A 17890-nucleotide genomic window follows, 5' to 3' on the forward strand; every position below is an offset into this window, starting at 1 on the left:
AACGCCAATTGGCCCGACGGAGGGTTGTTAACCCGACCGCCGACCCCTGGGGCGAAAAGTTGAAACTGCTCCGGGATGCGATACTGATCCCGAAGCCGATCAACGTTCGGCCCCGAAAGCGAGGAAACCTCAACTTCCGGAGTCGACCAAGGGTCATCGGTCGGATTTCCCGATCGAGCCCCCCGAGATGGATTTCCGGCCATCGCACCAGAACCGAGGGAAAGGCGAGGCCGAAGAAGAAGAAGAAGAAGAAGGAGAAGAAGAAGAAGAAAGAAGGGAAGGATCACGAACCCCAGGAGACCGGAAGGGGAGGTAACTGCCGGCGCTGATGGAGGAACCACTCGGACAGAGTCTCTGCAGCAAATTATTCAGGGTGGGGCTTCGAGCGCAGGTGGCCCTATATATATAGGGCCGTTCGATGGCCAAGATGACCCCGCGCCGACCGAGGTCCCCCGGATGGGCGACACGTGGCGGCATCTGGGCCCTCCCTTCGACCCGGTGGATTGGCACGCCATCCCGGGAAGGCCGCACCGTCTTCATTTAATGCGAAAGGCGCCGGCCCAACCACCTCCGACACGTGGCGAAAGGGCCGCGGTTCCAAATTAAATCGCCCGCGGCGATTCGCGTTCCCGATGGGACGCCTGACAGCGCCCCGCGCTCCCAGAATCGACGCTGGGCGGCGATTTGCGTTCCCCAAAAGGCGCCGGGCATCCGATCGCCTGACGCAAATCATCCGGCACCCGATCGCCTGACACCAAATCGTCCGGCACTCGACCGCCCGACGTAACATCTGACGCCGACAAGACGGGACGTCTGACACCGACGTAACGTCTGATGTCAGCGAATCGCTCGGTATTCATGAGACACCTGACATCGTATCGACTCGCGGTACGGTCGGGTTGTGGCATACGATGAATCCACTCCTTTTCGCCCGGCGTTGCTGCCCAAACGGAGGCATCGACCAGCGCACCGTCCGACTCAGGAGTGGAGGGAGGCAACTGTTGGGGGATACCGACCGTTCCCGCTCACGACGGCTCATGGTCGGACATACCCGATCGACCGCCCGCCCGATCGACCGACCGATCGACCGACCGTTCGACCGACCGATCGACCGACGGACCGACTGATCGGACGCCATCACCGGCCGATTAACGGCCCTTTACAGATTGAGGATATGTCGGTCAGGCAGACCTTTCCCACTCTCCGGACCGAAAGAACCGGGGAGTCCGATGGCCGACTCTCGCAACATGCCCGGTTGATTATCAGAGGGGCCCGAATCTTCGCCCGACGCCACACAAATGGCCACCGACCTAGGGTCGGTCGACTCCTCCGATCGCCGTACAGCTGTCAGAGACTGTCAGCCCCGACAGCGACATGCGGCACTGCCACCTAAGGGCATTATCCCACCTAGGGCATTGTCAACCCTAGTGATTTGACAGCCCCACGGCGATGTGGCATTTTCACGGCGACTCTGACAGTCTACAGTGAGTTGACAATTCCTCAATTGTCCGCGTCATTAATGACGGCGCCATACCACGCTCCACTATATATATATCGGGGGAGGCAACAGTGCAGAGGCCCCCAAAAAAAGCAACAGGCTTGCTCCCTTTAACTCTCTCTTTCTCTCTTTCGATTGCGCTCTCTGTCTTCATTTCACTGTTGCCCAGTCACCTCTCTGATTTGACCGTCGGAGGGTCCCTGTCGGAGTCACCATCGGTCTGTGTGGACTTCTTTTTTTGCAGGCGCTCATTTCTGGCGACCAGGCGACGAGGGGGTTGGTAGCAACAGAGGCTTTCAACGATGGCATCGCCCAAGCGGGTCAAACTGTCCGGAATTTGTCAAGTCAAGCTATCTTGGGGTCAATATTCTTCAAAGCCTGTGGTCCCAAAACTAATCCCGTAGAAAAAAAATGACTTCTTCCGAGACTTTACAATTAACTCAAGGCTATTGTATTTCATTATTTGGGGCACAAAAGTTAAAGATTATTGCTATCATCAAAGATCAAGACCAAGAATAATGTCAACAAGAAAAATGTGAAAAGTAGAGGGAAAATAGGAGAGGGGTTTGGGTTATGAGAGAGAAGTGAAGACATAGTGGAGGAATCTCCGCCGTCCACCGGCCTATGGTTTCAGAAGGGTGAGCTTCCATGACTGGCAAGAGGAGGACTGGAACTTGGAAGGGGAGGAAAGAGAGAAGAATCAAGGAGCTCTCCGTAGGAAAATTAGTTACTTATTTCAGAGCAGAAGAGGGTCTATGGACCTAAACTTTGATGAGCGTCAGTGCAGAAACCTAGCAGTATTGTTTTTGAGTGACGGATCTAACAATATCATGTCGAGATCCACTTCATTTACAAAATAGTTTTGTGGTCCTCGAATTAAAAAATATGTAAAATAAAAATTTAAAACAGCTCCACCTTCATTTTAATTTTTATGATCCATGTTTTGCGTCTTTGATATATTGCAAAAACAAAAAAATAATAATAAATTATTTTGACAGTCTCACCTTGTATCCAAATATTTTGGATTTTAGCATAGATATGCATCCCAATAGTCATTTGGCCGTGACAACAAAAGAATATTGAAAATTATAGGTTTCAACCTTGAATTCGCATCCCAATATTTTTCTACCGAGACAATAAAATGAGTATGATGGTTGAAAAAGTAAAAAGATATAAAAATTGAGAAGTTTCCATTCATAATTTATTGAATTGAAATAATTCTGAGGATTGAAAAATTTTCATCCATAATTTATCGAATTGAAATATCATCATAAATAGAGTCAGTATGATGTATTGCCAAACGGTCAGAAAGAAAACTATATGGATCAAATACAATGAACCTTGACGCATTGAGCAAGCATAAAAAACATGGTCACAAAATTACATACATATATAGAATTATACTCGATCAAGAATCAGATGCTACATTTGCACTGCCAAGATCTGAGCATCAAATCATCATCATGTAAGATCGGGTACGTCTGATTTTCTTAACTCTTGATCATCGCCATAAAATGCCAATGGATCATGTACGCACGATTCTGATACATGCCTACCTGAATTTCGGTCTACCCAGGGCCATATTTCCATGACCATAAGCTAAAGGCTAGCGTCACACCCGGCCATAATACATGGAAATCCGGAGCCGAACCAGAGGGCACGGTCCACCTGAGGTCAGGACCGGACCCAACCCGGTTCATATCGGGCCGTTCGGTATTGGCCGAGGATCGCCGCCTTTACCCAGCGTTACTTAACTGCGCCGATTAGGGCGGTCGACGGCTGGCGAGAATATTAGCTATCGGACAGCCACGAAGATGTGGACTCCGGCCGCGACGAAGCCCTAACTAGGTGAATCTCCATCAAATTCTGAATCTCTCTTTCGATTTCTTGGTCGTATCTGGATTTAGGCCTGATAATTTTCGGACTTTAACTAAACTGGTCGATCTAGGGAAGCTCTTCCGCTTGTTAAGGTCCTGATAGAGGGGATTTGATGCCATGAGGAGCAAGGTGGAAACGCTCACTCAAAATGTTTTCCCTGAACTTACCCTCTCCGTCCTTACGCTCTTGAAGGGAAAAAAAAGGGAGACTTTTTTTGTTATACAAGGGTAATAATTCTAACAAACAATATCTTTCTTGGATTTTTTGTTAGCGAAAAGAAATTCATGGTAGCTTCATCCGGGTTGCTAGGAATGTCGCATCTGAGAAAACAGTAAGCATTGGTGAGAAGGAGAAAGATTAGATGCAAGAGGAGGAGGATCTGTTGAAGTATCCCCCAAATCCTGATATGTTTGTCAGCAAGTTGACACGGTCTGCCCAGGTTTCCATGACTGCATCAATCTTTTCCCCCCCCAAAACTTGTATTTTGATTCATTGTGTCGTGGCTTTGTTTGTTGTTTGAACTCCAGTGCTGCTATATGGTCAATCCTACTTCTTGCTGTGCCAGCTGGAGTAAATTTTTTTGCGGTCATACCAGTTCATTGCCATGTTTTCACCATCTTTTTTGGTCTATTCTTCTTTTTGTGGTGATTAGACTGAAAAACTTCTGACATGTCTGGATGGATGACCATGCTAGCAGAACTGTTGAAGTTTGGAAGGAAGACTGAAAAATGGGAGAAATTAGAGAGGTTGATAAAGTTGGGAATGTTGTAATAGCTAATAAGCCTAGATGTTTTCAATTGCCTGGCAATGATTTGATGCTCAAGTGAAACTCTTGGTTATCATGTTTTCTCTTTTTTTCTTTCAGAATTTTCCTTGTTAAAGTTTCCTCTACTTTGCCTGAGTGCTTTGAGCTTTCAGATTTTTTTCAGATGCTTGCAGAAGCATGTGTTCTTATTGTGCCTTCTTCTTGTTGCTGGTCCAGTATATTCTTTTTCTTTCTTTCTGAATTATTGAACTACTTAACTGAAATATCACTATGATGACAAAACATCGTCTAAGTCTTTAGATATCGTAACCCTTTAGGTTTCGAGTTGAATCTGAGTTATGTGAATGAGGTAACTGAATCTATACATGTTTGCAGTATAGAGAGGATAGATTCCTAAAACCGTGTTATGCTACACTTTAGGATAATGGAGGTCTCTAACACCCCCTAAGGTTTGCCTCTACAAGCATGGATGAGGATAAGATAACAAAACAAGAGAAGCAGTCTTTAAGAAGGGAAAAAGAATTTGTGACTGGCAAAACAAAGTGCTTATGTTAAAGAGCTGATGGATGATTGAAGATAGACCAGAGGAGGTAAATTTTTGGTTAATGTTCATATTGATAATCTGACTGAATGGTGGTCTTATTAATCATCTGCTGCAATTTTTTTGCTGGTGAAAGAAATCATAGGATCTGAAAGCAGAGAGCTTGCGAGGTACAAAGCAAAGCAAGACAAGTACATGAGACAGGAAGAAGAGCTTTTTACTTGTTTGCACCAGTTACAAAACTGAACAATAAGATAGAAAGGTGCTTGAGGAAGTCGAAAAATGAGTATGTAGTCTCATTGTTGTCTCCTTGAAAGCAAATAAGGAGTCTTTATGTTTAATTTATAAAGATACGTGGGCTGTGCTTGTTAGATGCTATGCTAGAAATACTCTATACTCATAAATAGGACTCTCTGTTTCTGGACCATCGCAACAGTATATTCAAAATGCAAATCTAGATAGAAAGTAGTGAGGCAGCTATAACTTGAAAGTTGGCAGTGAGAAATAGTATCGGAAAACACTTCGTAATACATGTTGTTCTGGAAACAATAAATGCCTTAGAAAACATGAAGTAAGAACTTAGCAAGGAAAATGATGTAACGAACTGTTTCGACAAGTAGCAAAATATATGAACTACAAAATTTTGAAAGGTTAATGCCCTCTCAACATAGCACATGAAATACTTGAACAACACAAAAGTGGCATGATTTCCCAATTTCTCTATTCTGAAAATAACTTTAATCAGAATACTCCGTTAAATGTTTAACATATTATTATGATAACCCTGATTAGATTTTTCTCTTAGAAGACTTAAAAATGATAGACTTCGATGGAAGAAGAGATTCTAGCATTTTTGGAGTTTGAGAATAAAGGAAGGAGTAAAGACAATTCATAGCAATAGGCAAGAAAATACGATTTTGTGAGAAAGAAGCAATTCAAAAACTTCTGTGAAAGATATCTTGGTATATCTGGACTCTCTTTTAGTTTCCTTGATAGGTGCAATTACTATGGCTCGTCAATAACAAATACTTAGAATTGAACTTTCAAGGGAAGAGAGAGAAAGAGGGTTCTAGACCAAAAGATGAAGGTGAAATGTAATGCATTTAAAATATTTTTCTTATCTTTTTAAAATTTGGACTTTAGTTAATTATCCCTAATCTAAAATTTTTAGCAGCAACATGCAGCTGCACATGCATTATAACGAGTGACAACCATAAAAGGATAAGGAAGGGGAATAAAATAATAGTGATCATCGTATACATAACCCAGAAATAGGAGATAGACGAGTAGTCACAGCAATAGAAAAATAAAATTATCATACTCTTCAGTTTTCAATAGATTGCATTGGAAGACAATGTGGTTCTTCATTTCTATGCCCTTTTCTTTTTGCCTATTCTTGCTGTGTAGATAACTCCTCTGTATATAATGCGAAAGACCCAGGTCCGGCACGCTTGCTGGACCTTTGTGCCAATGCGAAGAATTTGATGCAAGGAGTGAGGAAGCCTTATGGACTACAATTTGTGGACCAATAGGGCCAACAATTATAATACCTCTCTTGATCAAAGCTTTTTCATTGCAAGTGGAGAATAGTAGTGCATTAACAATGAGAAGGGGAAGGAAAAGAATCCAAAAACCTTATTATCTTTTAACTATCTCTTTCTTTCTATGTTTTTAGTTGTTGGTTTAAGAAATAATACAAAATCAGAAGGGAAGCTAAACTGATACGGTTCATACCACGACTTACACAAAATGGAAATGCTTGCAAGAATAAAGTTCTCATTACTTCTATGTAGGCATGTATCCTCAGCTTGCTTATCACTATTGCTCTCATTTTCTTAAACTTCTCCTGCATGCTAAGAAAGTTAAATACTAGGAGCATGGAAACTAATTGAGAACCATGCACTAAACTATCAAATCAATTATGAAAGGTTGCAATGCATTTCAAATGACCCAGGTCCATCCATACTTCTTATTGAACTTGAGGTTATGTTTTTCATAGTGAAGTTTCATTTAACCGCTCAGAGAGCATAACCATAATACGGGCTAGACGATCCACTCAATATAATGTCTAACTTCTTTCTTTGTTTTTTTCATTATTTGAATAGGTTATGTTTCCATAATCTTGACATCTTGATTTCTATAATGATAATTTGATATTTATGTAGTGCTGCATTTGTGGTTCTGTAACAGATTACATGGCTCGATGAATGGATTCTATGACAATTAGAACATTACCTCTAGAAGAGAAGGGAGACAGCAATACTACTAATTTCATGAATTTAAGAAGCACGAGGTATATAGAGTTCAAGAGAAAAATTGTATCTTAAATCCCTGTTCTTTTCTTAAGGTTGCATGTTTTTACCTTTTATTCTTTTTCTCCCATGTTTAAATGTGTTTCTCTAGGTTGCTGAAACATATATTATTGAATTCACCTCAACAGTTCTAAACAAGCTGATCAGTGATTTTATTTTACCTGCAATTGTGTATGCTTTTTTGTTTTACTCAATCCTGTGTTACTATATTTATGAAAGGAATAGTATCCACCATTTTTATTAGGTGCATGCAATGATAATGCCTGCTAATTAATAATGATGTCTTTATCAAGTGATTCTTGAAGATATCATGTTAGGTTTATATACTTACATACATATGTACATATGTGTATTTGAAGACGTATATGTTTGTGCGTGTGTATATCTATAGTGAGAGAATCTACTCCTCTCAATTTGAAATTCAATAGAGGCATTTATATCAAAGATTCAAAACACTGATTATAATCTATATCAGTAATAGTGTCTGGAGCTGAAAAATCACATATTTTGGTTATCTCTAGCCTGTACAATGAATGAGTGCAAAAATTTATGGTTAAAATGATATAAGATCATATTTTGTTAAGATCAATAAGATGGATTCTTAATTTGAAGTACTTTTGTGTATATTTATCATATTAGCATGATGAAAATTCTTAGTCTCCATGTCTACTTAATGCATAGGTTAGAGTATTAAAATTTATGATTTTTTATCTCGACATTTATAGTGGTTTGGATTATAATCAACCATCTGAACCTGAGACTACTTCTCCAATCTGAACCTGAGACTAGTTCTTCTTTTTATATATAAAATAAAAATCAATTATAAGCTTATGAATGGATAAGAAAAAGCATTGGCTGGGGTGGTAATTGAATTAATTATTCAGTTGTATTCGTTAAATGATTCCTTGGGATGGTGCTAACCACATGATGAATGAACAAGTTATATCCGGGTTCTTTGTTCTTCTGGCTGCTTCAAAACAAATGGTTAAATGGTTCCTTGACGTGGTGATGGCTGCTGTTTCAAAATTTATATACAATATTTCTTGGGTCTTCCGGTGGTCATGCACATGATAATTGCGTGAGATAGAGGTGACCTGCATGATCCGAAAGCTTTACGGCTCTGTCTCTATTTGCTTTCCATCTAAGAATTAGAATATGTGCAAAGGTTTCATATTATGCATAAAAATATCATTGATTCTTTGTTAAAGTCACCTTGTTGTTTCTAATGCTGTATATTAATATCAGCTTACAGATTAAATACACACATTTCAGGAATAAATAATGATTGCTATAATGACTTTAGCTGCTTTTGTGGAACACAAGGGTTAAAAATAGGCATAAATACAATACCATATTCTAGATCAATACACCTACATATTGATACTAATATTATACAAAAATGATGTTTGCTCGATGATGAAAAATCGAATAATATTTGTTTGTTATTATAAATAAGTGTCCATTACAATGAAACAATGTTCAATTAACAGATTATGTGAAAGTATAAAAAATTACGTAGCATATTTGTCCACATTCCGCATAGAAGTTATTTTTAACCTTGCGTTCCATTGATTACATGTTTTGCATTGGTGAAGGACTGGATCTTGTTTAGACTGAGACCAAATCAAAGCCATAAGCACGCCTCCGTTATGTTTACATCAGTCTGGTGCATTTTGTGCTGATTGTTGTGAAGAAGAAGCCTCCCACCTTTGGACAATGTTGGGCCACCTTAGTATATGCTATTTAGTGGTCCAGACTAACTCAGGAGAGCAATGGGAACCGGTCATGCGGTCAAGCCTTATCTCAATTGTTCGGAATCAGTTCTATTCAATAATTCTGCTACAAATCGCAATGGATGCACCCCAAGCAAGGAAGGTATGCGAACCCCCAAAATTACTTTTGGACATAGTGCTTGGTCCCTTTGTCATTTTGTTAAGAAAAAAAAAAAAACCATCGCCATGTGTCATGAGAGTATTGGTGCTTTAGGCCACAGCCCTACCATGCACTGCACTTATCATGAAATTGCATCAATCCTCTCCTACCATATGGTATAGAGCTTTGTTTGGTAACTTGGTGGAGCCCCACAGCATTACTTCTGCTTTTTGGACGAGAACAAAGAGGTACACCACACAAACAGATAGGAAACAGTTCCAAAAGCAAGGTTGATAAGACAACACAATGCAGATTTTTCTTTCTACTTTTTGTTATTTACTTTTATGTAAAGCCTAAAATGCTGAGCACTGCATTTTTGGTATGACACTAAGAGAACAGTAGCAATGGAGATCCCTGTCAATTGCTTTATTAATCACAAGTCGATCAGCTGGCCAGCACATTTCCTACCGTGAGGTATGGCCATCAAACTGCCACCAGATTTGGATATTTGATCCTGCACACCAGAAACCTGCTTGGTAGTAGTGGTAGCAGGACCTCAAACCTGTCATCCATAAGATCATTTTGCTGCAAGGGAATCTTGAAAGTCTCTAGAGATATAGCACTAGTACATGTGCCCAATTAGCAGGTAGCCCCCATCCGAACAAATCTTTTGGAGATTGGATTCTCTCCGGTTAGTGATGGCACGGATGATGTGGAGCTGGTTCTCTTTGGTACAGCCACGACATGCCACGCCTAATTATTGGCGGTTGTAGTTTGAGATGGCAGCTAGGCAGGCAATATTGCTCTAAGAAAAAAGAAATCAACTTTAGAAGGAAAGGGTAGTGTGTTCAAGGGAGTACAAGGTCTTGGTTGTTGGAGTCCTCAGAAACAAGTGGGGGATGGCAACCTCGTTATCATGGTTGGAGGGACTTCTCTGACACGGCAGAGCTCCATGGTCCGACCACTACCATGATTTATTGGACCGCTTCGTTTTCTTTCTTGCAGACAACATCGGTCGCATGTTCTTGGGTTTCAGTTCGGGGACGGCAGTCACGGGTGGTTGGTTACCTCCGCGCGAGCGCTCGCGCGTTTGGTAGGCGCTCCAACGGTCTGCTGGACGGACTCACGCTTCTTGAGGGGACCATCCATGCTCGCCAAGGAAACAGCGGTGGCCCTCCAAAACTTGTGAATAGATGTGACGTCCCACCCAAGTGCAAGCGGAAGAAATTTGAGTAGGGATGGCAATAAGATATGGATACATGATAGGCTGAAAATTTGTCAAAAACTTAAGATTTATTGGGATAAATTCGCACACAAACATAAATAATAATGCCACTGGTACAAATGAACATTAGAATCGTACCTTCAACACACAACGAAAAAAAAATATAAGGAAGAAGAAGAAGAATACACGGATTTACGTGGTTCGGAGATCAAAAAGATATTCCTACATCCACGGGCGGAGGCGAGAAATTTTCACTATGTAAGAATCAATAGTACATTAAAGAGAAGCTTTTTAATCTCTCTCTCATTTTTAATTCTCTCTCTTGTGAAAAATATATTAGCAGAATGAGAGGAAGAATATCTCTTGAAAGAATCAAAAAAGAAAGAAATTTCGCTGCATTTCCAAAAGAGAGGTCCGCGTGTGGGAAAAGGAAATCCCGCTGTATTGCCAAAAGAGAGATCCGCATGTGGGAAAAGGAAATCCCTCTGCATTGCCAAAAGAGAGGCCCGCGTGTGGGAAAAGGAAATCCCGCTGCATTGCCAAAAGAGAGGCTCGCGTGTGGGGGGGTTTCCTTAACCGCCCCCACCAAAATCGTGGGCAGAAACGGAAAGAGGAGACTGTTCTGTTGACCGAGTCAACCTGACAAATCTCCACCTTTGACTTGGTCAATACGAATGTTCTCCACAATCTTGATCTATCTCCTCAAACTTAAATTCTCATAAAAAAAAATAGTAGAAAATTCTCATCTCCTCCAAAATCCCGAAGGATATCCTCAAGTGCTGTAGACTCCAACCAAGTCCAAGTAATGTTTGAACTTAGCCACTGGAAGAGGTTTTGTCAACATGTCAGCTGGATTGTCTTCAATACCAATTTTCTTCACAACAATATTGCCCTGTGCAATGACTTCTCGAATGAAATGATACCTTACATCAATGTGCTTCGTTCTCTCGTAAAACATCTGATCTTTAGTGAGATGAATAGCACTCTGACTATCACAGTATATAATAGTCTCTTTCTGTTCCAAACTAAGTTCTCCAAATAAGCCTCTTAACCATATAGCTTCCTTCACTGCCTCTGTTGCTGCCATAAACTCTGCTTCTGTAGTAGATAATGCAACTGTAGGCTGAAGTGTAGCTTTCCAACTAACAGCACAACCACCAACTGAGAAAACATAACCAGTAAGAGATCTCCTTTTATCAAGACTCCTGCAAAGTCTGAATCAACATATCCAGACAAAACATCACTATTCCTGCCAAACTCCAAACAAGTGTTAACAGTACCTTTCAAATACCTGAAAATCCATTTCACTGTCTGCCAATGTACTTTACCAGGATTTGACATATATCTACTCACAACACTGATTGCCTGTGAAATATCTGGTCTGGTACAAACCATAGCATACATCAAAGAGCCAACTGCACTGGAGTATGGAACACGTGACATATACACCTTTTCATCTGTGGACTGAGGTGATAAAGAAGCTGAAAGTTTGAAGTGAGCAGCAAGTGGTGTAGAAACTGATTTGGCATCCCACATGTCAAACCTCTGAAGAACTTTCTGAACATAACTGGTCTGTGTTAGAAATAATTTACCTGCACCTCTGTTCCTCTGAATCTCCATCCCAAGAATTTTCTTTGCTGCTCCTAAGTCTTTCATTTCAAACTCACTGTTGAGTAAAGCTTTCAGCTGATTGATCTCAAAAATATCTGCTGCTGCAATCAACATATCATCAACATATAACAACAGATGAATAACAGAATTACCTGACAGTTTTCTGAAGTAGACACAACTGTCAAAACTGCTCCTAGAGTATCCATGTTGTGTCATAAAGGTATCAAATCTCCTATACCATTGTCTAGGAGATTGCTTCAAACCATATAATGATTTTTTTAGTAAACAAACATGGTCCTCTTTTTTTTCAACTTGGAAACCTTCAGGTTGCTGCATATAAATCTGCTCTTCAAGTTCACCATGCAGAAAGGCTGTTTTTACATCCATTTGCTCTAACTCCAAGTTATGAGAAGCAACTAATGCTAGTAAAACACGAATAGAACTATGTTTCACAACAGGTAAGAAGATATCATTATAATCAATACCTTCTATTTGACTGTAGCCCTTTGCAACCAACCGTGCCTTGAATCTAGCATCTTCAACACCTGGAGTACGTTCTTTCTTCTTGAAAACCCATTTGCAGCCAACTATCTTCTTTCCTATAGGAGCCTTCACTAACTCCCAAGTTTTATTTCTCAAGAGAGACTCAATCTCTTCGTGCATATCAACTATCTACTGAGCTGAATCCTCACGAGATATAGTCTCTGAATACCTAGAAGGCTCATTAGCATCAAGTGTCTCCTCTGCAATTAACAATACATAAGCAACCATATCTGCATATCTCTGAGGTAGTCTAATATCTCTTCTCTGCCTATCTCTAACTAGAGAAAATTGCTGCATTTGTGGAGTTTCCTCTACCTGAGCTGAATCTGTCACCTGCTGTTGTTGCTGGGAAGAATGCTTCACAATAGTAGAACCACTACTTTCAAACTCCACCTGTTTCATGCTATTACCTGAAAGACCTGCATCAGATGAAACAACTTTCTCCTCTCTAGGAGATAATATTGCAGATTCATCAAAAGTAACATTTCTCTCAATCAAAAATTTAGGAGATTTGGGATCAGGACACCAAAACCTGTATCCTTTCACTCTTGATGCATGATCAAGAAAAATACACTTTTTAGCTTTTGGATTTAATTTACCATCATTAACATGAACATAAGCAGGACATCCAAAAATTTTTAAATCAGAATAATCAGGAGGATCATCTGACCATATCTCTTCTGGAGTCTTGCATGTAATGGCTGTAGCTGGAAAACGGTTCACTAAATAACAAGCTGTAGACACTGCCTCTGCCCAAAAGTCTTTGCTAAGACCTGCATTTGACAACATACAACGGGCTCTGTCTAAAAGAGTTCTGTTCATCCTCTCTGCCACTTCATTTTGCTGTGGAGTGTATTTCACTGTACGGTACCTGACAATACCTTCATTTTTACAAAACTCATTAAACTCACCAGAACAAAATTCAAGCCCATTATCTGTTCTCAGCCTTTTAATTTTCTTCCCAGTTTATTTTTCAATCAAAACCTTCCACTGTTTGAATTGCCTGAACACTTCATCTTTATGTTTAAGCATAAACACTCAAATTTTTCTACAATAATCATCAATAAAAGTTAGAAAATACCTGGCACCACCTTTAGAAGGAACACGGGCAGGACCCCAAAGATCAGAATGAATATAATCCAGAGTAGCCTTGGTTCTGTGAATTGCTGTTTGAAAGCTGACTTTCTTCTGCTTTCCAAAGATGCAATGCTCACAAAAATCCATCTTACCTGTACTCTGACCACAAAGCAAGCCTCTCTTGCTCAATATAGTCATTCCCTTTTCACTCATATGTCCCAGTCTCATATGCCAAAGTTTAGTGATTTCTGATTCTGACATAGAAGGGGATGCAGCAGCTGCTGCACCTGTAACTGTAGTGCCCATCAAAGTGTACAAAGTACTGGATCTTTTGGCTTTCATCAAAACAAGAGCACCTTTACAAACTCTGAGAACTCCACCTTCAGCTGAATACTTGCACCCATTGGCTTCAAGGGTGCCTAGGGAGATAAGATTCTTCTTCAAGTCAGGAACATGTCTAACCTGTGTCAATGTCCTCACTATGCCATCATGCATTTTAATTCGAATTGAACCTATCCCAACAGTCTTGCATGCGGCATTGTTCCCCATCAAGACAACTCCACCATCAATCTGCTCATAGGTGTAGAATCAGTCCCTGTAAGGACACATGTGGTAGGAGCAACCCGAATCTAAAATTCATTCATTTTTGGATCTGTCAATATTAATAGATAAAACATAATCATAGGACTCATCTTTTGCAACTCCAACCTCTGCTGCATTCTCAGATTTTTCTGCTTCTCTTTTCTGTTTGTTTTTCAACTTGTAACAATTAATTTTGATGTGTTCCTTTTTCTTACAGTAATTGCAGACTTTAGACTTGTTTCTTGACTTTGATCTGCGCTCTTCCTTCTTTTTCTCAAAAGTTCTCTCTTGAGACCGGCCTCTGGCCACAAGGCCTTCAGAAACCCCTTCACTGCTACCATCAGTTAAGTCCCTATCCATCAACTCTTTCGAAAATAGGGATGATTTCACATCTTCAATAGAAATAGAATCTCTACCATAAAGTAGAGTTTCTCTAAAGTGTTTAAATGATGGTGGTAAAGAGCAGAGCAATAAAAATGCTTGGTCCTCATCTTCAATCTTGACTTCTAAATTCTCTAGATCCATAAGAATAGAATTAAATTCATCAAGATGGATTTTTACAGATGTACCTTCAACCATCTTCAACATAAAGAGACGCTGCTTCAAATGTAGCTTGCTGGTGAGAGACTTTGTCATGTACAACGACTCTAACTTGAACCACAAAGCAGCCGCTGACTTCTCATGGATGACTTCCCGCAGAACTTCGTTCGACAAGCACAACTGAATCGCAGCCAGAGCTTTCTCATCCATCTCTTGTTTCTCTTCTTCAGATAATGTGGCCGGCATCTTCTCCTTTCCAAGTAACGCCTTCTGCAACCCCTGCTGCGTCAAGATCGCGCGCATCTTAACTTGCCAAATACCGAAACTAATATTCCCGTCGAACTTCTCGATTTCAAACTTCGCAGCCATCTGGAATCCTTCACAAAGTAGCAAACGGAGCTTGTGTGCAGACAGAACGAGCGATCTGATAACCAGGCTCTGATACCAGTTTGTTGGGATAAACTCGCACACAAACACAAGTAATAATGCCACTGGTACAAACGGACACCAGAATCGCACCTTCAACACAGAACGAAAAAAAAAATATAGGGAAGAAGAAGAACACACAGATTTACGTGGTTCGGAGATCAAAAAGATACTCCTACGTCCACGGGTGGAGGCGAGAAATTTTCATTATGTAAGAATCAATAGTACATCAAAGAGAAGCTTTTTAATCTCTCTCTCATTTTTAATTCTCTCTCTCGTGAAAAATATATTAGCAGAACGAGAGGAAGAATATCTCTTGAAAGAATCAAAAAAGAAGGAAATCCCGCTGCATTTCCAAAAGAAAGGCTCGGATGTGGGAAAAGAAAATCCCGCTGTATTGCCAAAAGAGAGATCCGCGTGTGGGAAAAGAAAATTCCTCTGCATTGTCAAAAGAGAGGTCCGCGTGTGGGAAAAGGAAATCCCGCTGCATTGCCAAAAGAGAGTTCCGCGTGTGGGGGGGGTTTCCTTAACCGCCCCCATCAAAATCGTGGGCAGAAACGAAAAGAAGAGACTGTTCTGTTGACCGAGTCAACCTGACAAGATTCAAATCTGACCATTTTCTTGAACAGCTAATTTAGCTCGATCTGTAACGGATTGAAACAACTTAAATGAGTTGAGCTGTTAAGCATTGCCACCTCTATGTTTGAGAGATCTGTAAACCCAGTAATCATTAGTGCGGGGCTTGGCTAACGCTACCATTGGTTTCATTTTTTTCGTCTTGAGGAAGATCAAAGCAAGCGCTTGCAAACCAATCCAAAAATTGGTTGGGAAGTTTTTATCTCATTACAATAGCAGAGGAGAATTATGTCATGGTAATGCTTCGACTGTTGCATGTTCGGTAGCTCAAAGCACAACTGACATGGAAAAGATGTCAAGATGCAATTCCTTGGCAGATATACGCCACTAGGGCAAACGTTGTTTTGAGCTCAGCGGAGTTTATTATGGTTGTGCCAGTGCTTTGTGTTTATGATAAGAGGATTGGCTAGATCTTTCTTTCTAATTTCTTTCTTTCTTGATATGTGGTGAAAAATACCACCATGTTAGTTTGAGTCATATTGGCTGTGTAGTAATTGTCATGTTGTAATTATTCGTTCACATTCATGAATATCAATGTTCTATGATTATATGGTTGTCTTGTAGTATTTAGTTGTTTGATAAGATTCTTTTGTCATGTAGCATCTCATGGTCCCAACATTGAGGTCCTACATTCTGGAATGATTATTAAAGTCCATTTTTCTTTTATTGCTCGGCTTTGCTGGTTTTATTAAGACAAACAAACAAAGGACCCGTAGTGCAATGCATGAGAAGGGAGAATGATTGAGAAAGAGGTTGGTGGAGTGCCCTCCACTCTTATCTCAAGCCCTTTAACTTTGGCAAAGGCAAAATTGGATCCTAGGATCTTTGATGTAGCCACTAAAATATTTTACCAATAAGCTAGCTGGCAAATTCCTCTTTTGCCTAGTTTCTATCAAAATGATCCCTGTTTAGGAGCATAAATAGTGGATTGCACTTCATGTTTTATTGTTTCGACAATGTCTTAATTAAAATGTCCGGACCACATGGAAGCCGACATGGATAGAAGTAGATTGTTTAAGCTTGATTTCGTCTACTTGAATTCAAGTGTAATATTTTTTACCTTTGTATGCACAAAAAGCATGTACCATTGACTAATGGATTCCACGTGGGAGTTTTCCTTACACAAGGGGAATAATAATGTTAAGAATGGCAGTTCTATGCTTGCTTCTACACCTATTTTTTAAGAGTTGATGTATCTTTCTTTCTTTTCCTTCTTATCCGATTGTGGTGATTTTGGCTTTGCTTATTTTGAAGCTTCGTTGGAGTTTTTCCCCCCTTTTCTTGCGATATGGGGTTCTGGTTTTAGTTCACCTACTACACTTTTGGCTAAGTTATAAATCTTTTTCTATTGTATATGTCACAGTGCCTCCTCTCTCTATGTTAATGTAATCAATGATACAAGTTGAATTTATTAACAATATCTAGGTTCAACTTACTCTGTGATCATTGCCAATTATGCTTAGATGACTCATTTTGCCCCTCTAGATTAGTAGAGTTCATTATGATGGAGGATTGTAACTAGATGAACGTCATGGATATCTAGTCTTTCTTATGAGAAGAACTTGAAAAGTAAGGAAATCCCTTGGCATCATTTCTACTTCCGATCTCAACAGAACTTGTAACACCAGATTTAGCTTATTTAAGAGATATTTATTTCTAATAAAATTATTGAAATTAATTTACTCAATATCAAGAGCCTTCACTTTGTTTAATGATTTGTCAAGCTTCTCAAATGAGATCATCACCTTTATATTATTGCAACCTGTGATGTTGCTATACTAAATGCACGAGCGCTCATTTTAATTAACCTTAAATCTATATATTATGTATGCTGTGATTCTATATCTTCCCTAGATGCTTCGAATCCTACTAGTATATGCACGATGAAGCCAACTTGACTTTAATAAAATGATGATTATGCCAACCCCACCCCACTATATAACCCCACAAGAATCCCAACTTTTTCAAACAAAAATCATCAAACAAGGGACCAAAATAAAACAAATGAAAGGAAAAGAGGTCTAACTAGATCACCTGAATCATCAAGAGAACTTTTGCCAAGTGCATCAACGATCAGGTGGGAGGAGGTAACCCCAAGAAATATCCCACACACTGTCCCTTCCCCTCCTCTTTCCCCTTTCTCTTCTTTTCACGCAGGATAGTGTTGTAAGCCATAACAACAACATGGAACCTAAAATGAAAAGATTATCAGTGCAATCTATAGACTCTCTTGTGAGATCACCATTGTGCCGTGTGAAAAGCAATTCTCAAAAAGGATAAACAACACTTTTCCAATCCAATAAATAATTTTTATGATTCTAAAGCCACTCAAGTGAAAAAAAAAAAAAAATGTAAGAAATTGAAATATAACGGATCCTTGAAA

At 40.1% G+C, this 17890-nt stretch overlaps 1 long non-coding RNA gene across 10 annotated transcripts; it reads left to right on the forward strand.

Annotated features, from left to right (window-relative positions):
• Positions 1–3136: 3136 nt before the first annotated feature.
• On the forward strand, positions 3137–17127 carry LOC105051307 (uncharacterized). Of its 10 annotated transcripts, none has more exons than XR_012138783.1 (8): positions 3138–3346; positions 3447–3603; positions 3686–3815; positions 4563–4732; positions 4820–4969; positions 6874–6976; positions 8591–8870; positions 16762–17127. It is a non-coding gene; the product is annotated as an uncharacterized lncRNA (long non-coding RNA). The 10 variants fall into 10 exon arrangements; XR_012138784.1 differs by lacking the exon at positions 16762–17127 and adding an exon at positions 16108–16659; XR_012138777.1 differs by lacking the exon at positions 16762–17127 and having other exon boundaries at positions 3137–3346; positions 8591–16073.
• Positions 17128–17890: the final 763 nt, after the last annotated feature.

Source organism: Elaeis guineensis, chromosome 2, assembly GCF_000442705.2.
Source record: "Elaeis guineensis isolate ETL-2024a chromosome 2, EG11, whole genome shotgun sequence".
In the NCBI taxonomy this organism is placed as follows: domain Eukaryota; kingdom Viridiplantae; phylum Streptophyta; class Magnoliopsida; order Arecales; family Arecaceae; genus Elaeis; species Elaeis guineensis.